A 21,330-nucleotide genomic window follows, 5' to 3' on the forward strand; every position below is an offset into this window, starting at 1 on the left:
GGGTTAAATCCGGGTTATTTGACAACCTATGGCGGTGATGGTTCTGCTCAGGCAGAGCAGTGCTGATGCTCCTCATAAAGCTGTCGCTGCTGTGAAGGTTCTAGGTGACATCACAAATCCCTTTGGTTACATACACAACAAAGCTGGGTTGTTGTTGTTTACACTCTGCAAGGCCTGTGGAAGTGAGTGACATCATAGCACTGTAGTTCTGAGGGTTCAAGATGGATGCAACAATCTCCTGTTGCTTCTATGAAGGCCGTAATAGACGACATCACCAAACAGCTCCATAGTCACATACACAGCAAAGGAGAGATGTTGTTTACACCTAGTGATGTCAGTGGTATTGAGTGACATCACAGCACAGTGCTAAGGCTCCTGGGCCTGGACACAGCAGCGGCTGCAATATCTCAACGGAGAATACGTTTATATCTATGTGTGTGTGTGCGCATATATATATATATATATATATATATATATATATATATATATATTTCTCCGCCGAAATCACTTTTAAACCCATTTCCACCTTTTTTTCCCTTCTCTTCCTCTTACTTTTTTTTCACGTTTTTTTACGTTTTTCTCCTTTTCGCCTCTTTTCTGGGCGTATTATTCTTCTTTTTCTTCTTTTTTTTCGTCTAATGCATACCCCATCAGTGCAGCAATGCTTATTCAATACCGCCAGCAGATGGAGACACTGGGGGATAATTTTCTAAGGATTTATACTGATTTTTCCTGTCTGAATTTGTCGCACAGAAAGTTGCAGGCCAAATATGTGTGACATTTCTGCGACTTTAGCTTCTAGAGCATTTTTACAACATTATACATAGGTGCTGAATACATAAAAAGCGACTGTTCAGCGACAGACAAGTCGCATCGGCTGAAAGTAGGCCAGAATGTCAGTCCATGTTGGAGCAGGTTTAGATACAGTCTAAAGCATAGATCTCAAAGTCTGTGCACAGAATTTAGCAAGGGCCTCGCACCTTCTGATGCATCAGGTAGGTGCACAATAGCATAGCCTAACCCTCTGTACTTTGGTCTATATTGATGCGGGACATAGACAGCCAGCTGATGACCAATCCATTAGTGCAATGGATGGCTGGAAGCATTTGTCTTTGCCTTTGCAATACCACAGAAGCAATGCATGGTCAATGTACAGCAATGACACACCTGTGTGAACAGCCAGGAGACCCCCCCCCCCATGTTATGTTACATAGTTACATAGTTAGTACGGTCGAAAAAAGACATATGTCCATCACGTTCAACCAGGGAATTAAGGGGTAGGGGTGTGGCGCGATATTGGGGAAGGGATGAGATTTTATATTTCTTCATAAGCATTAATCTTATTTTGTCAATTAGGAACATTCAGCACCCACCCGCTATCAAGGCAGCTGCCTATCATGTCATGCCCTACCTGCACAGGTGTGCTGGCTACTCAAATGATCCAATTAAGGAGGCCATTTAGTCAGCAGCAGCAGAAGTCCTGTGCCTGGACGCTCCAACAGGGGCCAGACACAAGCAGAAGCAGAAGCAGCAGAAGCAGCAGCAGCACCACCTTTTGTTTTTTGGCTGCAGCAGCAGCAAGGCCCACAGGGCTGGCTAGCTGGCTAGCCAGCAAGCAGGTAGCAATGAAAGTAGGAATCTTTCTTTTTAACCCTGTAAGGGGGTGGTGCACTGTACCCGAAGATACTGCCATATCGGGTCAATGCATAGGGCGACGGAAGCAAGCTTCGAAATCGGCCCCCGTTCTCAAAAATCCATTTAATATATGGTCCCCAGATAGGGGACGTATCAGATATTAAACTGATAAGAACAGATACTACACTTGATCTTAGCCAAAAGGCCGAGAAGCGATAACCGTGAAAGGGGCGGGCCCAACAAGGTCCCCTTCATGGGCACTATCACTGCTTGCTGTCAGGGAGGCTGCCAGACAATTTTCCATGCACACTCTGGGCTGGGGGGCAGTCAACCACCAGTACACACAGCAGAACCTAAACCCATACCATTATTGCTAAGCAGCAAGACAGGGGCCCATTGCACTCCCACGGGGCCTTTTTAAATGCAATCCATAACCCGGATTTGCCAGGAACCCTTCTTACTCCTCCTACTTGCATGTGACACTGGGCTTAGGATCTGCATAGGAAACACACACACAAGCACACACCTACCTTTGTTGCCTGCAGATGCCTCCTTGGCTGTCCCCAAACGGTATCAAACCAACACCCACGGGAAGCTGTAAGCATAGAGGACATGCCTGCACCCCATTGGACTTACCTGTGTGGGTTAAATCCGGGTTATTTGACAACCTATGGCGGTGATGGTTCTGCTCAGGCAGAGCAGTGCTGATGCTCCTCATAAAGCTGTCGCTGCTGTGAAGGTTCTAGGTGACATCACAAATCCCTTTGGTTACATACACAACAAAGCTGGGTTGTTGTTGTTTACACTCTGCAAGGCCTGTGGAAGTGAGTGACATCATAGCACTGTAGTTCTGAGGGTTCAAGATGGATGCAACAATCTCCTGTTGCTTCTATGAAGGCCGTAATAGACGACATCACCAAACAGCTCCATAGTCACATACACAGCAAAGGAGAGATGTTGTTTACACCTAGTGATGTCAGTGGTATTGAGTGACATCACAGCACAGTGCTAAGGCTCCTGGGCCTGGACACAGCAGCGGCTGCAATATCTCAACGGAGAATACGTTTATATCTATGTGTGTGTGTGCGCATATATATATATATATATATATATATATATATATATATATATATATTTCTCCGCCGAAATCACTTTTAAACCCATTTCCACCTTTTTTTCCCTTCTCTTCCTCTTACTTTTTTTTCACGTTTTTTTACGTTTTTCTCCTTTTCGCCTCTTTTCTGGGCGTATTATTCTTCTTTTTCTTCTTTTTTTTCGTCTAATGCATACCCCATCAGTGCAGCAATGCTTATTCAATACCGCCAGCAGATGGAGACACTGGGGGATAATTTTCTAAGGATTTATACTGATTTTTCCTGTCTGAATTTGTCGCACAGAAAGTTGCAGGCCAAATATGTGTGACATTTCTGCGACTTTAGCTTCTAGAGCATTTTTACAACATTATACATAGGTGCTGAATACATAAAAAGCGACTGTTCAGCGACAGACAAGTCGCATCGGCTGAAAGTAGGCCAGAATGTCAGTCCATGTTGGAGCAGGTTTAGATACAGTCTAAAGCATAGATCTCAAAGTCTGTGCACAGAATTTAGCAAGGGCCTCGCACCTTCTGATGCATCAGGTAGGTGCACAATAGCATAGCCTAACCCTCTGTACTTTGGTCTATATTGATGCGGGACATAGACAGCCAGCTGATGACCAATCCATTAGTGCAATGGATGGCTGGAAGCATTTGTCTTTGCCTTTGCAATACCACAGAAGCAATGCATGGTCAATGTACAGCAATGACACACCTGTGTGAACAGCCAGGAGACCCCCCCCCCCCATGTTATGTTACATAGTTACATAGTTAGTACGGTCGAAAAAAGACATATGTCCATCACGTTCAACCAGGGAATTAAGGGGTAGGGGTGTGGCGCGATATTGGGGAAGGGATGAGATTTTATATTTCTTCATAAGCATTAATCTTATTTTGTCAATTAGGAACATTCAGCACCCACCCGCTATCAAGGCAGCTGCCTATCATGTCATGCCCTACCTGCACAGGTGTGCTGGCTACTCAAATGATCCAATTAAGGAGGCCATTTAGTCAGCAGCAGCAGAAGTCCTGTGCCTGGACGCTCCAACAGGGGCCAGACACAAGCAGAAGCAGAAGCAGCAGAAGCAGCAGCAGCACCACCTTTTGTTTTTTGGCTGCAGCAGCAGCAAGGCCCACAGGGCTGGCTATCTGGCTAGCCAGCAAGCAGGTAGCAATGAAAGTAGGAATCTTTCTTTTTAACCCTGTAAGGGGGTGGTGCACTGTACCCGAAGATACTGCCATATCGGGTCAATGCATAGGGCGACGGAAGCAAGCTTCGAAATCGGCCCCCGTTCTCAAAAATCCATTTAATATATGGTCCCCAGATAGGGGACGTATCAGATATTAAACTGATAAGAACAGATACTACACTTGATCTTAGCCAAAAGGCCGAGAAGCGATAACCGTGAAAGGGGCGGGCCCAACAAGGTCCCCTTCATGGGCACTATCACTGCTTGCTGTCAGGGAGGCTGCCAGACAATTTTCCATGCACACTCTGGGCTGGGGGGCAGTCAACCACCAGTACACACAGCAGAACCTAAACCCATACCATTATTGCTAAGCAGCAAGACAGGGGCCCATTGCACTCCCACGGGGCCTTTTTAAATGCAATCCATAACCCGGATTTGCCAGGAACCCTTCTTACTCCTCCTACTTGCATGTGACACTGGGCTTAGGATCTGCATAGGAAACACACACACAAGCACACACCTACCTTTGTTGCCTGCAGATGCCTCCTTGGCTGTCCCCAAACGGTATCAAACCAACACCCACGGGAAGCTGTAAGCATAGAGGACATGCCTGCACCCCATTGGACTTACCTGTGTGGGTTAAATCCGGGTTATTTGACAACCTATGGCGGTGATGGTTCTGCTCAGGCAGAGCAGTGCTGATGCTCCTCATAAAGCTGTCGCTGCTGTGAAGGTTCTAGGTGACATCACAAATCCCTTTGGTTACATACACAACAAAGCTGGGTTGTTGTTGTTTACACTCTGCAAGGCCTGTGGAAGTGAGTGACATCATAGCACTGTAGTTCTGAGGGTTCAAGATGGATGCAACAATCTCCTGTTGCTTCTATGAAGGCCGTAATAGACGACATCACCAAACAGCTCCATAGTCACATACACAGCAAAGGAGAGATGTTGTTTACACCTAGTGATGTCAGTGGTATTGAGTGACATCACAGCACAGTGCTAAGGCTCCTGGGCCTGGACACAGCAGCGGCTGCAATATCTCAACGGAGAATACGTTTATATCTATGTGTGTGTGTGCGCATATATATATATATATATATATATATATATATATTTCTCCGCCGAAATCACTTTTAAACCCATTTCCACCTTTTTTTCCCTTCTCTTCCTCTTACTTTTTTTTCACGTTTTTTTACGTTTTTCTCCTTTTCGCCTCTTTTCTGGGCGTATTATTCTTCTTTTTCTTCTTTTTTTTCGTCTAATGCATACCCCATCAGTGCAGCAATGCTTATTCAATACCGCCAGCAGATGGAGACACTGGGGGATAATTTTCTAAGGATTTATACTGATTTTTCCTGTCTGAATTTGTCGCACAGAAAGTTGCAGGCCAAATATGTGTGACATTTCTGCGACTTTAGCTTCTAGAGCATTTTTACAACATTATACATAGGTGCTGAATACATAAAAAGCGACTGTTCAGCGACAGACAAGTCGCATCGGCTGAAAGTAGGCCAGAATGTCAGTCCATGTTGGAGCAGGTTTAGATACAGTCTAAAGCATAGATCTCAAAGTCTGTGCACAGAATTTAGCAAGGGCCTCGCACCTTCTGATGCATCAGGTAGGTGCACAATAGCATAGCCTAACCCTCTGTACTTTGGTCTATATTGATGCGGGACATAGACAGCCAGCTGATGACCAATCCATTAGTGCAATGGATGGCTGGAAGCATTTGTCTTTGCCTTTGCAATACCACAGAAGCAATGCATGGTCAATGTACAGCAATGACACACCTGTGTGAACAGCCAGGAGACCCCCCCCCCCATGTTATGTTACATAGTTACATAGTTAGTACGGTCGAAAAAAGACATATGTCCATCACGTTCAACCAGGGAATTAAGGGGTAGGGGTGTGGCGCGATATTGGGGAAGGGATGAGATTTTATATTTCTTCATAAGCATTAATCTTATTTTGTCAATTAGGAACATTCAGCACCCACCCGCTATCAAGGCAGCTGCCTATCATGTCATGCCCTACCTGCACAGGTGTGCTGGCTACTCAAATGATCCAATTAAGGAGGCCATTTAGTCAGCAGCAGCAGAAGTCCTGTGCCTGGACGCTCCAACAGGGGCCAGACACAAGCAGAAGCAGAAGCAGCAGAAGCAGCAGCAGCAGCACCACCTTTTGTTTTTTGGCTGCAGCAGCAGCAAGGCCCACAGGGCTGGCTAGCTGGCTAGCCAGCAAGCAGGTAGCAATGAAAGTAGGAATCTTTCTTTTTAACCCTGTAAGGGGGTGGTGCACTGTACCCGAAGATACTGCCATATCGGGTCAATGCATAGGGCGACGGAAGCAAGCTTCGAAATCGGCCCCCGTTCTCAAAAATCCATTTAATATATGGTCCCCAGATAGGGGACGTATCAGATATTAAACTGATAAGAACAGATACTACACTTGATCTTAGCCAAAAGGCCGAGAAGCGATAACCGTGAAAGGGGCGGGCCCAACAAGGTCCCCTTCATGGGCACTATCACTGCTTGCTGTCAGGGAGGCTGCCAGACAATTTTCCATGCACACTCTGGGCTGGGGGGCAGTCAACCACCAGTACACACAGCAGAACCTAAACCCATACCATTATTGCTAAGCAGCAAGACAGGGGCCCATTGCACTCCCACGGGGCCTTTTTAAATGCAATCCATAACCCGGATTTGCCAGGAACCCTTCTTACTCCTCCTACTTGCATGTGACACTGGGCTTAGGATCTGCATAGGAAACACACACACAAGCACACACCTACCTTTGTTGCCTGCAGATGCCTCCTTGGCTGTCCCCAAACGGTATCAAACCAACACCCACGGGAAGCTGTAAGCATAGAGGACATGCCTGCACCCCATTGGACTTACCTGTGTGGGTTAAATCCGGGTTATTTGACAACCTATGGCGGTGATGGTTCTGCTCAGGCAGAGCAGTGCTGATGCTCCTCATAAAGCTGTCGCTGCTGTGAAGGTTCTAGGTGACATCACAAATCCCTTTGGTTACATACACAACAAAGCTGGGTTGTTGTTGTTTACACTCTGCAAGGCCTGTGGAAGTGAGTGACATCATAGCACTGTAGTTCTGAGGGTTCAAGATGGATGCAACAATCTCCTGTTGCTTCTATGAAGGCCGTAATAGACGACATCACCAAACAGCTCCATAGTCACATACACAGCAAAGGAGAGATGTTGTTTACACCTAGTGATGTCAGTGGTATTGAGTGACATCACAGCACAGTGCTAAGGCTCCTGGGCCTGGACACAGCAGCGGCTGCAATATCTCAACGGAGAATACGTTTATATCTATGTGTGTGTGTGCGCATATATATATATATATATATATATATATATATATATATTTCTCCGCCGAAATCACTTTTAAACCCCTTTCCACCTTTTTTTCCCTTCTCTTCCTCTTACTTTTTTTTCACGTTTTTTTACGTTTTTCTCCTTTTCGCCTCTTTTCTGGGCGTATTATTCTTCTTTTTCTTCTTTTTTTTCGTCTAATGCATACCCCATCAGTGCAGCAATGCTTATTCAATACCGCCAGCAGATGGAGACACTGGGGGATAATTTTCTAAGGATTTATACTGATTTTTCCTGTCTGAATTTGTCGCACAGAAAGTTGCAGGCCAAATATGTGTGACATTTCTGCGACTTTAGCTTCTAGAGCATTTTTACAACATTATACATAGGTGCTGAATACATAAAAAGCGACTGTTCAGCGACAGACAAGTCGCATCGGCTGAAAGTAGGCCAGAATGTCAGTCCATGTTGGAGCAGGTTTAGATACAGTCTAAAGCATAGATCTCAAAGTCTGTGCACAGAATTTAGCAAGGGCCTCGCACCTTCTGATGCATCAGGTAGGTGCACAATAGCATAGCCTAACCCTCTGTACTTTGGTCTATATTGATGCGGGACATAGACAGCCAGCTGATGACCAATCCATTAGTGCAATGGATGGCTGGAAGCATTTGTCTTTGCCTTTGCAATACCACAGAAGCAATGCATGGTCAATGTACAGCAATGACACACCTGTGTGAACAGCCAGGAGACCCCCCCCCCCATGTTATGTTACATAGTTACATAGTTAGTACGGTCGAAAAAAGACATATGTCCATCACGTTCAACCAGGGAATTAAGGGGTAGGGGTGTGGCGCGATATTGGGGAAGGGATGAGATTTTATATTTCTTCATAAGCATTAATCTTATTTTGTCAATTAGGAACATTCAGCACCCACCCGCTATCAAGGCAGCTGCCTATCATGTCATGCCCTACCTGCACAGGTGTGCTGGCTACTCAAATGATCCAATTAAGGAGGCCATTTAGTCAGCAGCAGCAGAAGTCCTGTGCCTGGACGCTCCAACAGGGGCCAGACACAAGCAGAAGCAGAAGCAGCAGAAGCAGCAGCAGCAGCACCACCTTTTGTTTTTTGGCTGCAGCAGCAGCAAGGCCCACAGGGCTGGCTAGCTGGCTAGCCAGCAAGCAGGTAGCAATGAAAGTAGGAATCTTTCTTTTTAACCCTGTAAGGGGGTGGTGCACTGTACCCGAAGATACTGCCATATCGGGTCAATGCATAGGGCGACGGAAGCAAGCTTCGAAATCGGCCCCCGTTCTCAAAAATCCATTTAATATATGGTCCCCAGATAGGGGACGTATCAGATATTAAACTGATAAGAACAGATACTACACTTGATCTTAGCCAAAAGGCCGAGAAGCGATAACCGTGAAAGGGGCGGGCCCAACAAGGTCCCCTTCATGGGCACTATCACTGCTTGCTGTCAGGGAGGCTGCCAGACAATTTTCCATGCACACTCTGGGCTGGGGGGCAGTCAACCACCAGTACACACAGCAGAACCTAAACCCATACCATTATTGCTAAGCAGCAAGACAGGGGCCCATTGCACTCCCACGGGGCCTTTTTAAATGCAATCCATAACCCGGATTTGCCAGGAACCCTTCTTACTCCTCCTACTTGCATGTGACACTGGGCTTAGGATCTGCATAGGAAACACACACACAAGCACACACCTACCTTTGTTGCCTGCAGATGCCTCCTTGGCTGTCCCCAAACGGTATCAAACCAACACCCACGGGAAGCTGTAAGCATAGAGGACATGCCTGCACCCCATTGGACTTACCTGTGTGGGTTAAATCCGGGTTATTTGACAACCTATGGCGGTGATGGTTCTGCTCAGGCAGAGCAGTGCTGATGCTCCTCATAAAGCTGTCGCTGCTGTGAAGGTTCTAGGTGACATCACAAATCCCTTTGGTTACATACACAACAAAGCTGGGTTGTTGTTGTTTACACTCTGCAAGGCCTGTGGAAGTGAGTGACATCATAGCACTGTAGTTCTGAGGGTTCAAGATGGATGCAACAATCTCCTGTTGCTTCTATGAAGGCCGTAATAGACGACATCACCAAACAGCTCCATAGTCACATACACAGCAAAGGAGAGATGTTGTTTACACCTAGTGATGTCAGTGGTATTGAGTGACATCACAGCACAGTGCTAAGGCTCCTGGGCCTGGACACAGCAGCGGCTGCAATATCTCAACGGAGAATACGTTTATATCTATGTGTGTGTGTGCGCATATATATATATATATATATATATATATATATATATATATATATTTCTCCGCCGAAATCACTTTTAAACCCCTTTCCACCTTTTTTTCCCTTCTCTTCCTCTTACTTTTTTTTCACGTTTTTTTACGTTTTTCTCCTTTTCGCCTCTTTTCTGGGCGTATTATTCTTCTTTTTCTTCTTTTTTTTCGTCTAATGCATACCCCATCAGTGCAGCAATGCTTATTCAATACCGCCAGCAGATGGAGACACTGGGGGATAATTTTCTAAGGATTTATACTGATTTTTCCTGTCTGAATTTGTCGCACAGAAAGTTGCAGGCCAAATATGTGTGACATTTCTGCGACTTTAGCTTCTAGAGCATTTTTACAACATTATACATAGGTGCTGAATACATAAAAAGCGACTGTTCAGCGACAGACAAGTCGCATCGGCTGAAAGTAGGCCAGAATGTCAGTCCATGTTGGAGCAGGTTTAGATACAGTCTAAAGCATAGATCTCAAAGTCTGTGCACAGAATTTAGCAAGGGCCTCGCACCTTCTGATGCATCAGGTAGGTGCACAATAGCATAGCCTAACCCTCTGTACTTTGGTCTATATTGATGCGGGACATAGACAGCCAGCTGATGACCAATCCATTAGTGCAATGGATGGCTGGAAGCATTTGTCTTTGCCTTTGCAATACCACAGAAGCAATGCATGGTCAATGTACAGCAATGACACACCTGTGTGAACAGCCAGGAGACCCCCCCCCCCATGTTATGTTACATAGTTACATAGTTAGTACGGTCGAAAAAAGACATATGTCCATCACGTTCAACCAGGGAATTAAGGGGTAGGGGTGTGGCGCGATATTGGGGAAGGGATGAGATTTTATATTTCTTCATAAGCATTAATCTTATTTTGTCAATTAGGAACATTCAGCACCCACCCGCTATCAAGGCAGCTGCCTATCATGTCATGCCCTACCTGCACAGGTGTGCTGGCTACTCAAATGATCCAATTAAGGAGGCCATTTAGTCAGCAGCAGCAGAAGTCCTGTGCCTGGACGCTCCAACAGGGGCCAGACACAAGCAGAAGCAGAAGCAGCAGAAGCAGCAGCAGCACCACCTTTTGTTTTTTGGCTGCAGCAGCAGCAAGGCCCACAGGGCTGGCTAGCTGGCTAGCCAGCAAGCAGGTAGCAATGAAAGTAGGAATCTTTCTTTTTAACCCTGTAAGGGGGTGGTGCACTGTACCCAAAGATACTGCCATATCGGGTCAATGCATAGGGCGACGGAAGCAAGCTTCGAAATCGGCCCCCGTTCTCAAAAATCCATTTAATATATGGTCCCCAGATAGGGGACGTATCAGATATTAAACTGATAAGAACAGATACTACACTTGATCTTAGCCAAAAGGCCGAGAAGCGATAACCGTGAAAGGGGCGGGCCCAACAAGGTCCCCTTCATGGGCACTATCACTGCTTGCTGTCAGGGAGGCTGCCAGACAATTTTCCATGCACACTCTGGGCTGGGGGGCAGTCAACCACCAGTACACACAGCAGAACCTAAACCCATACCATTATTGCTAAGCAGCAAGACAGGGGCCCATTGCACTCCCACGGGGCCTTTTTAAATGCAATCCATAACCCGGATTTGCCAGGAACCCTTCTTACTCCTCCTACTTGCATGTGACACTGGGCTTAGGATCTGCATAGGAAACACACACACAAGCACACACCTACCTTTGTTGCCTGCAGATGCCTCCTTGGCTGTCCCCAAACGGTATCAAACCAACACCCACGGGAAGCTGTAAGCATAGAGGACATGCCTGCACCCCATTGGACTTACCTGTGTGGGTTAAATCCGGGTTATTTGACAACCTATGGCGGTGATGGTTCTGCTCAGGCAGAGCAGTGCTGATGCTCCTCATAAAGCTGTCGCTGCTGTGAAGGTTCTAGGTGACATCACAAATCCCTTTGGTTACATACACAACAAAGCTGGGTTGTTGTTGTTTACACTCTGCAAGGCCTGTGGAAGTGAGTGACATCATAGCACTGTAGTTCTGAGGGTTCAAGATGGATGCAACAATCTCCTGTTGCTTCTATGAAGGCCGTAATAGACGACATCACCAAACAGCTCCATAGTCACATACACAGCAAAGGAGAGATGTTGTTTACACCTAGTGATGTCAGTGGTATTGAGTGACATCACAGCACAGTGCTAAGGCTCCTGGGCCTGGACACAGCAGCGGCTGCAATATCTCAACGGAGAATACGTTTATATCTATGTGTGTGTGTGCGCATATATATATATTGTCACGATGCCGGCTGGCAGGTAGTGGATCCTCTGTGCCAGAGAGGGATTGGCGTGGACCGTGCTAGAGGATCGGTTCTAAGTCACTACTGGTTTTCACCAGAGCCCGCCGCAAAGCGGGATGGTCTTGCTGCGGCGGTAGTGACCAGGTCGTATCCCCTAGCAACGGCTCAACCTCTCTGGCTGCTGAAGATAGGCGCGGTACAAGGGAGTAGACAGAAGCAAGGTCGGACGTAGCAGAAGGTCGGGGCAGGCAGCAAGGATCGTAGTCAGGGGCAACGGCAGAAGGTCTGGAATCACAGGCAAGGAACACACAAGGAACGCTTTCACTGGCACTAGGGCAACAAGATCCGGCGAGGGAGTGAAGGGGAAGTGAGGTGATATAGGGAAGTGCACAGGTGTAAACACTAATTGGAACCACTGCACCAATCAGCGGTGCAGTGGCCCTTTAAATCGCAAAGACCCGGCGCGCGCGCGCCCTAGGGAGCGGGGCCGCGCGCGCCGGGACAGAACTGACGGGGAGCGAGTAAGGTACGGGAGCCGGGGTGCGCATCGCGAGCGGGCGCTACCCGCATCGCGAATCGCATCCCGGCCGGAGGTGGTAACGCAGCGCCCCGGGTCCGTGGAACCGACCGGGGCGCTGCAGTGAGGGAAGTGTAGCGAGCGCTCCGGGGAGGAGCGGGGACCCGGAGCGCTCGGCGTAACAGTACCCCCCCCCTTGGGTCTCCCCCTCTTCTTGGGGCCTGAGAACCTGAGGATCAGACTTTTGTCCAGGATATTGTCCTCAGGTTCCCAGGACCTCTCTTCTGGACCACAACCCTCCCAATCCACTAAAAAAAAAGTTCTTCCCCTGACCTTTTTAGAGGCCAAAATCTCTTTGACAGAGAAGATGTCCGAGGAGCCGGAAACAGGAGTGGGAGGAACAGATTTAGGAGAAAAACGGTTGAGGATGAGAGGTTTAAGAAGAGAGACGTGAAAGGCATTAGGGATACGAAGAGAAGGAGGAAGAAGAAGTTTGTAAGAGACAGGATTAATTTGACACAAAACTTTAAAAGGACCAAGATAGCGTGGTCCCAACTTATAGCTCGGGACACGGAAACGGACATATTTAGCGGAGAGCCATACCTTGTCTCCAGGGGAAAAAATGGGAGGAGCTCTTCTTTTCTTATCTGCGAATCTCTTCATGCGAGAAGAAGCCTGTAAGAGAGAATTTTGGGTCTCTTTCCATATGGTGGAAAGATCACGAGAAATTTCATCCACAGCGGGCAGACCAGAGGGCAAGGGGGTAGGGAGGGGGGGAAGAGGGTGACGGCCGTACACCACGAAAAACGGAGATTTGGAGGAAGATTCAGAGATTCTGAAATTATACGAGAATTCGGCCCAAGGTAGAAGATCTGCCCAGTCATCCTGGCGGGAGGAAACAAAATGTCGTAAATAGTCACCCAAGATCTGGTTAATTCTCTCTACTTGTCCATTGGATTGAGGATGGTATGCAGAAGAAAAATTTAATTTAATCTTGAGTTGTTTACAGAGAGCCCTCCAGAATTTAGACACAAATTGGACGCCTCTATCCGAGACGATCTGTGTAGGCAACCCGTGAAGACGAAAAATGTGTACAAAAAATTGTTTAGCCAACTGAGGCGCTGAAGGAAGACCAGGAAGAGGGATGAAATGTGCCATTTTGGAGAATCGATCAACGACCACCCAAATAACAGTGTTGCCATGGGATGGGGGTAAGTCAGTAATAAAATCCATACCAATCAGAGACCAAGGTTGTTCGGGGACAGGTAGAGGATGAAGAAAACCAGCGGGCTTCTGGCGAGGAGTCTTATCCCGGGCACAGATAGTGCAGGCTCGCACAAAGTCCACCACATCAGTCTCTAGAGTCGGCCACCAATAGAAGCGAGAGATGAGTTGCACAGATTTCTTGATGCCCGCATGACCTGCGAGATGGGAGGAGTGACCCCATTTGAGGATCCCAAGGCGTTGGCGTGGAGAAACAAAGGTCTTTCCTGGAGGAGTTTGCCTGATGGAGGCTGGAGAAGTGGAAATCAGGCAGTCAGGAGGAATGATGTGTTGAGGAGAGAGTTCAATTTCAGAGGCATCTGAGGAACGAGAGAGAGCATCGGCCCTAATGTTTTTATCAGCAGGCCGAAAGTGAATTTCAAAATTAAATCGGGCAAAGAACAGAGACCACCTGGCCTGACGAGGATTCAGCCGTTGGGCAGACTGGAGGTAGGAGAGGTTCTTGTGATCGGTGTAAATAATAACTGGAAATCTTGATCCCTCCAGCAGATGCCTCCATTCCTCAAGTGCTAATTTAATGGCTAGAAGCTCTCGATCCCCGATGGAGTAGTTCCTCTCCGCCGGAGAGAAGGTCCTGGAAAAAAAACCACAAGTAACAGCATGCCCGGAAGAGTTTTTTTGTAGAAGGACAGCTCCAGCTCCCACTGAGGAGGCATCAACCTCCAATAGGAAGGGTTTAGATGGGTCAGGTCTGGAGAGCACGGGAGCCGAAGAAAAGGCAGACTTGAGTCGTTTAAAGGCGTCTTCCGCTTGAGGAGGCCAAGACTTGGGATCGGCATTTTTTTTTGTTAAAGCCACAATAGGAGCCACAATGGTAGAAAAATGTGGAATAAATTGCCTGTAATAATTGGCGAACCCCAAAAAACGTTGGATGGCACGGAGTCCGGAGGGGCGTGGCCAATCTAAGACGGCAGAGAGTTTATCTGGGTCCATTTGTAGTCCCTGGCCAGAGACCAAGTATCCTAGAAAAGGAAGAGATTGGCATTCAAACAGACATTTCTCTATTTTGGCATAGAGTTGATTATCACGAAGTCTCTGAAGAACCATACGGACATGCTGGCGGTGTTCTTCAAGATTGGCAGAAAAAATCAGGATATCGTCCAGATATACAACAACACAGGAGTATAGTAGATCACGAAAAATTTCATTAACAAAGTCTTGGAAGACGGCAGGGGCGTTGCATAGACCAAAGGGCATGACCAGATACTCAAAGTGTCCATCTCTGGTGTTAAATGCCGTTTTCCATTCATCCCCCTCTCTGATGCGGATGAGATTATAAGCACCTCTTAAGTCCAGTTTGGTAAAAATATGGGCACCTTGGAGACGATCAAAGAGTTCAGAGATGAGGGGTAGGGGGTAGCGGTTCTTAACCGTGATTTTATTAAGACCGCGGTAGTCAATGCAAGGACGTAGAGAGCCATCTTTTTTGGACACAAAGAAAAATCCGGCTCCGGCAGGAGAGGAGGATTTACGGATAAAGCCCTTTTTTAAATTTTCTTGGACGTATTCAGACATGGCAAGAGTCTCTGGGACGGACAGAGGATAGATTCTGCCCCGGGGTGGAGTAGTGCCCGGGAGGAGGTCAATGGGACAATCATAAGGCCTGTGAGGAGGTAGAGTCTCAGCTTGTTTTTTGCAAAAAACGTCCGCAAAGTCCATATAGGCCTTAGGGAGACCGGTTACATGAGGAAGCACAGGGACACGGCAAGGTTTACTGGGAACCGGTTTTAAGCAGTCCTTGGAACAAGAGGGCCCCCAACTCTTGATCTCCCCAGTGGACCAATCCAGGATTGGGGAATGGAGTTGAAGCCAGGGAAGTCCAAGAAGGATTTCAGAAGTGCAATTGGGGAGGACCAACAGTTCAATCCTCTCGTGATGAGATCCGATGCACATTAGAAGGGGCTCCGTGCGGAAACGTATAGTACAGTCCAATCTTTCATTGTTTACACAATTGATGTAGAGGGGTCTGGCGAGACTGGTCACCGGGATGTTGAACCTGTTGACGAGAGAGGCTAAGATGAAATTTCCTGCAGATCCAGAGTCCAAGAAGGCCACAGCAGAGAAGGAGAAGGCAGAGGCAGACATCCGCACAGGCACAGTAAGACGTGGAGAAGCAGAGTAGACATCAAGGACTGTCTCACCTTTGTGCGGAGTCAGCGGACGTCTTTCCAGGCGGGGAGGACGGATAGGACAATCCTTCAGGAAGTGTTCGGTACTAGCACAGTACAGGCAGAGATTCTCCATGCGGCGTCGTGTCCTCTCTTGGGGTGTCAGGCGAGACCGGTCGACCTGCATTGCCTCCACGGCGGGAGGCACAGGAACAGATTGCAGGGGACCAGAGGAGAGAGGAGCCGGGGAGAAGAAACGCCTCGTGCGAACAGAGTCCATATCCTGGCGGAGCTCCTGACGCCGTTCGGAAAAACGCATGTCAATGCGAGTGGCAAGATGGATGAGTTCATGTAGGTTAGCAGGGATTTCTCGTGCGGCCAGAACATCTTTAATGTTGCTGGATAGGCCTTTTTTAAAGGTCGCGCAGAGTGCCTCATTATTCCAGGATAATTCTGAAGCAAGGGTACGGAACTGTACGGCATACTCGCCAACGGAAGAATTACCCTGGACCAGGTTCAACAGGGCAGTCTCAGCAGAAGAGGCTCGGGCAGGTTCCTCAAAGACACTTCGAATTTCCGAGAAGAAGGAGTGTACAGAGGCAGTGACGGGGTCATTGCGGTCCCAGAGCGGTGTGGCCCAAGCCAGGGCTTTTCCAGACAGCAGGCTGACTACGAAAGCCACCTTAGACCTTTCAGTGGGGAACTGGTCCGACATCATCTCCAAGTGTAATGAACATTGGGAAAGAAAGCCACGGCAAAACTTAGAGTCCCCATCAAATTTATCCGGCAAGGATAGTCGTATTCCAGAAGCGGCCACTCGCTGCGGAGGAGGTACAGGAGCTGGCGGAGGAGATGATTGCTGGAGCTGTGGTAGTAACTGTTGTAGCATAACAGTCAGTTGAGACAGCTGTTGGCCTTGTTGCGCAATCTGTTGTGACTGCTGGGCGACCACCGTGGTGAGGTCAGCGACAACTGGCAGAGGAACTTCAGCGGGATCCATGGCCGGATCTACTGTCACGATGCCGGCTGGCAGGTAGTGGATCCTCTGTGCCAGAGAGGGATTGGCGTGGACCGTGCTAGAGGATCGGTTCTAAGTCACTACTGGTTTTCACCAGAGCCCGCCGCAAAGCGGGATGGTCTTGCTGCGGCGGTAGTGACCAGGTCGTATCCCCTAGCAACGGCTCAACCTCTCTGGCTGCTGAAGATAGGCGCGGTACAAGGGAGTAGACAGAAGCAAGGTCGGACGTAGCAGAAGGTCGGGGCAGGCAGCAAGGATCGTAGTCAGGGGCAACGGCAGAAGGTCTGGAATCACAGGCAAGGAACACACAAGGAACGCTTTCACTGGCACTAGGGCAACAAGATCCGGCGAGGGAGTGAAGGGGAAGTGAGGTGATATAGGGAAGTGCACAGGTGTAAACACTAATTGGAACCACTGCACCAATCAGCGGTGCAGTGGCCCTTTAAATCGCAAAGACCCGGCGCGCGCGCGCCCTAGGGAGCGGGGCCGCGCGCGCCGGGACAGAACTGACGGGGAGCGAGTAAGGTACGGGAGCCGGGGTGCGCATCGCGAGCGGGCGCTACCCGCATCGCGAATCGCATCCCGGCCGGAGGTGGTAACGCAGCGCCCCGGGTCCGTGGAACCGACCGGGGCGCTGCAGTGAGGGAAGTGTAGCGAGCGCTCCGGGGAGGAGCGGGGACCCGGAGCGCTCGGCGTAACATATATATATATATATATATATATATATATATATATATATATATATATATATTTCTCCGCCGAAATCACTTTTAAACCCATTTCCACCTTTTTTTCCCTTCTCTTCCTCTTACTTTTTTTTCACGTTTTTTTACGTTTTTCTCCTTTTCGCCTCTTTTCTGGGCGTATTATTCTTCTTTTTCTTCTTTTTTTTCGTCTAATGCATACCCCATCAGTGCAGCAATGCTTATTCAATACCGCCAGCAGATGGAGACACTGGGGGATAATTTTCTAAGGATTTATACTGATTTTTCCTGTCTGAATTTGTCGCACAGAAAGTTGCAGGCCAAATATGTGTGACATTTCTGCGACTTTAGCTTCTAGAGCATTTTTACAACATTATACATAGGTGCTGAATACATAAAAAGCGACTGTTCAGCGACAGACAAGTCGCATCGGCTGAAAGTAGGCCAGAATGTCAGTCCATGTTGGAGCAGGTTTAGATACAGTCTAAAGCATAGATCTCAAAGTCTGTGCACAGAATTTAGCAAGGGCCTCGCACCTTCTGATGCATCAGGTAGGTGCACAATAGCATAGCCTAACCCTCTGTACTTTGGTCTATATTGATGCGGGACATAGACAGCCAGCTGATGACCAATCCATTAGTGCAATGGATGGCTGGAAGCATTTGTCTTTGCCTTTGCAATACCACAGAAGCAATGCATGGTCAATGTACAGCAATGACACACCTGTGTGAACAGCCAGGAGACCCCCCCCCCCATGTTATGTTACATAGTTACATAGTTAGTACGGTCGAAAAAAGACATATGTCCATCACGTTCAACCAGGGAATTAAGGGGTAGGGGTGTGGCGCGATATTGGGGAAGGGATGAGATTTTATATTTCTTCATAAGCATTAATCTTATTTTGTCAATTAGGAACATTCAGCACCCACCCGCTATCAAGGCAGCTGCCTATCATGTCATGCCCTACCTGCACAGGTGTGCTGGCTACTCAAATGATCCAATTAAGGAGGCCATTTAGTCAGCAGCAGCAGAAGTCCTGTGCCTGGACGCTCCAACAGGGGCCAGACACAAGCAGAAGCAGAAGCAGCAGAAGCAGCAGCAGCACCACCTTTTGTTTTTTGGCTGCAGCAGCAGCAAGGCCCACAGGGCTGGCTAGCTGGCTAGCCAGCAAGCAGGTAGCAATGAAAGTAGGAATCTTTCTTTTTAACCCTGTAAGGGGGTGGTGCACTGTACCCGAAGATACTGCCATATCGGGTCAATGCATAGGGCGACGGAAGCAAGCTTCGAAATCGGCCCCCGTTCTCAAAAATCCATTTAATATATGGTCCCCAGATAGGGGACGTATCAGATATTAAACTGATAAGAACAGATACTACACTTGATCTTAGCCAAAAGGCCGAGAAGCGATAACCGTGAAAGGGGCGGGCCCAACAAGGTCCCCTTCATGGGCACTATCACTGCTTGCTGTCAGGGAGGCTGCCAGACAATTTTCCATGCACACTCTGGGCTGGGGGGCAGTCAACCACCAGTACACACAGCAGAACCTAAACCCATACCATTATTGCTAAGCAGCAAGACAGGGGCCCATTGCACTCCCACGGGGCCTTTTTAAATGCAATCCATAACCCGGATTTGCCAGGAACCCTTCTTACTCCTCCTACTTGCATGTGACACTGGGCTTAGGATCTGCATAGGAAACACACACACAAGCACACACCTACCTTTGTTGCCTGCAGATGCCTCCTTGGCTGTCCCCAAACGGTATCAAACCAACACCCACGGGAAGCTGTAAGCATAGAGGACATGCCTGCACCCCATTGGACTTACCTGTGTGGGTTAAATCCGGGTTATTTGACAACCTATGGCGGTGATGGTTCTGCTCAGGCAGAGCAGTGCTGATGCTCCTCATAAAGCTGTCGCTGCTGTGAAGGTTCTAGGTGACATCACAAATCCCTTTGGTTACATACACAACAAAGCTGGGTTGTTGTTGTTTACACTCTGCAAGGCCTGTGGAAGTGAGTGACATCATAGCACTGTAGTTCTGAGGGTTCAAGATGGATGCAACAATCTCCTGTTGCTTCTATGAAGGCCGTAATAGACGACATCACCAAACAGCTCCATAGTCACATACACAGCAAAGGAGAGATGTTGTTTACACCTAGTGATGTCAGTGGTATTGAGTGACATCACAGCACAGTGCTAAGGCTCCTGGGCCTGGACACAGCAGCGGCTGCAATATCTCAACGGAGAATACGTTTATATCTATGTGTGTGTGTGCGCATATATATATATATATATATATATATATATATATATATATATATATATATATATTTCTCCGCCGAAATCACTTTTAAACCCATTTCCACCTTTTTTTCCCTTCTCTTCCTCTTACTTTTTTTTCACGTTTTTTTACGTTTTTCTCCTTTTCGCCTCTTTTCTGGGCGTATTATTCTTCTTTTTCTTCTTTTTTTTCGTCTAATGCATACCCCATCAGTGCAGCAATGCTTATTCAATACCGCCAGCAGATGGAGACACTGGGGGATAATTTTCTAAGGATTTATACTGATTTTTCCTGTCTGAATTTGTCGCACAGAAAGTTGCAGGCCAAATATGTGTGACATTTCTGCGACTTTAGCTTCTAGAGCATTTTTACAACATTATACATAGGTGCTGAATACATAAAAAGCGACTGTTCAGCGACAGACAAGTCGCATCGGCTGAAAGTAGGCCAGAATGTCAGTCCATGTTGGAGCAGGTTTAGATACAGTCTAAAGCATAGATCTCAAAGTCTGTGCACAGAATTTAGCAAGGGCCTCGCACCTTCTGATGCATCAGGTAGGTGCACAATAGCATAGCCTAACCCTCTGTACTTTGGTCTATATTGATGCGGGACATAGACAGCCAGCTGATGACCAATCCATTAGTGCAATGGATGGCTGGAAGCATTTGTCTTTGCCTTTGCAATACCACAGAAGCAATGCATGGTCAATGTACAGCAATGACACACCTGTGTGAACAGCCAGGAGACCCCCCCCCCCATGTTATGTTACATAGTTACATAGTTAGTACGGTCGAAAAAAGACATATGTCCATCACGTTCAACCAGGGAATTAAGGGGTAGGGGTGTGGCGCGATATTGGGGAAGGGATGAGATTTTATATTTCTTCATAAGCATTAATCTTATTTTGTCAATTAGGAACATTCAGCACCCACCCGCTATCAAGGCAGCTGCCTATCATGTCATGCCCTACCTGCACAGGTGTGCTGGCTACTCAAATGATCCAATTAAGGAGGCCATTTAGTCAGCAGCAGCAGAAGTCCTGTGCCTGGACGCTCCAACAGGGGCCAGACACAAGCAGAAGCAGAAGCAGCAGAAGCAGCAGCAGCACCACCTTTTGTTTTTTGGCTGCAGCAGCAGCAAGGCCCACAGGGCTGGCTAGCTGGCTAGCCAGCAAGCAGGTAGCAATGAAAGTAGGAATCTTTCTTTTTAACCCTGTAAGGGGGTGGTGCACTGTACCCGAAGATACTGCCATATCGGGTCAATGCATAGGGCGACGGAAGCAAGCTTCGAAATCGGCCCCCGTTCTCAAAAATCCATTTAATATATGGTCCCCAGATAGGGGACGTATCAGATATTAAACTGATAAGAACAGATACTACACTTGATCTTAGCCAAAAGGCCGAGAAGCGATAACCGTGAAAGGGGCGGGCCCAACAAGGTCCCCTTCATGGGCACTATCACTGCTTGCTGTCAGGGAGGCTGCCAGACAATTTTCCATGCACACTCTGGGCTGGGGGGCAGTCAACCACCAGTACACACAGCAGAACCTAAACCCATACCATTATTGCTAAGC

General features: G+C 47.8%; 7 non-coding genes across 7 annotated transcripts; all 7 read right to left on the minus strand.

Moving 5' to 3' along the window:
- Window positions 1–1,661: 1,661 nt before the first annotated feature.
- LOC130333651 (U2 spliceosomal RNA) lies at window positions 1,662–1,852 on the minus strand. The gene has a single exon (XR_008875805.1). It is a non-coding gene; the product is annotated as a U2 spliceosomal RNA (small nuclear RNA).
- A 2,089-nt stretch (window positions 1,853–3,941) lies between these two features.
- Window positions 3,942–4,132, minus strand: LOC130333654 (U2 spliceosomal RNA). Its single transcript, XR_008875807.1, has one exon. It is a non-coding gene; the product is annotated as a U2 spliceosomal RNA (small nuclear RNA).
- Window positions 4,133–6,211: 2,079 nt separating this feature from the next.
- On the minus strand, window positions 6,212–6,402 carry LOC130333655 (U2 spliceosomal RNA). Its single transcript, XR_008875808.1, has one exon. It is a non-coding gene; the product is annotated as a U2 spliceosomal RNA (small nuclear RNA).
- A 2,083-nt stretch (window positions 6,403–8,485) lies between these two features.
- Window positions 8,486–8,676, minus strand: LOC130333656 (U2 spliceosomal RNA). The gene has a single exon (XR_008875809.1). It is a non-coding gene; the product is annotated as a U2 spliceosomal RNA (small nuclear RNA).
- Window positions 8,677–10,762: 2,086 nt separating this feature from the next.
- LOC130333669 (U2 spliceosomal RNA) lies at window positions 10,763–10,953 on the minus strand. The gene has a single exon (XR_008875821.1). It is a non-coding gene; the product is annotated as a U2 spliceosomal RNA (small nuclear RNA).
- A 7,737-nt stretch (window positions 10,954–18,690) lies between these two features.
- Window positions 18,691–18,881, minus strand: LOC130333657 (U2 spliceosomal RNA). The gene has a single exon (XR_008875810.1). It is a non-coding gene; the product is annotated as a U2 spliceosomal RNA (small nuclear RNA).
- Window positions 18,882–20,977: 2,096 nt separating this feature from the next.
- On the minus strand, window positions 20,978–21,168 carry LOC130333658 (U2 spliceosomal RNA). The gene has a single exon (XR_008875811.1). It is a non-coding gene; the product is annotated as a U2 spliceosomal RNA (small nuclear RNA).
- Between the last annotated feature and the right edge of the window lie 162 nt (window positions 21,169–21,330).

The sequence above is a fragment of the Hyla sarda genome, unplaced genomic scaffold (genome assembly GCF_029499605.1).
Source record: "Hyla sarda isolate aHylSar1 unplaced genomic scaffold, aHylSar1.hap1 scaffold_413, whole genome shotgun sequence".
Lineage (NCBI taxonomy): Eukaryota > Metazoa > Chordata > Amphibia > Anura > Hylidae > Hyla > Hyla sarda.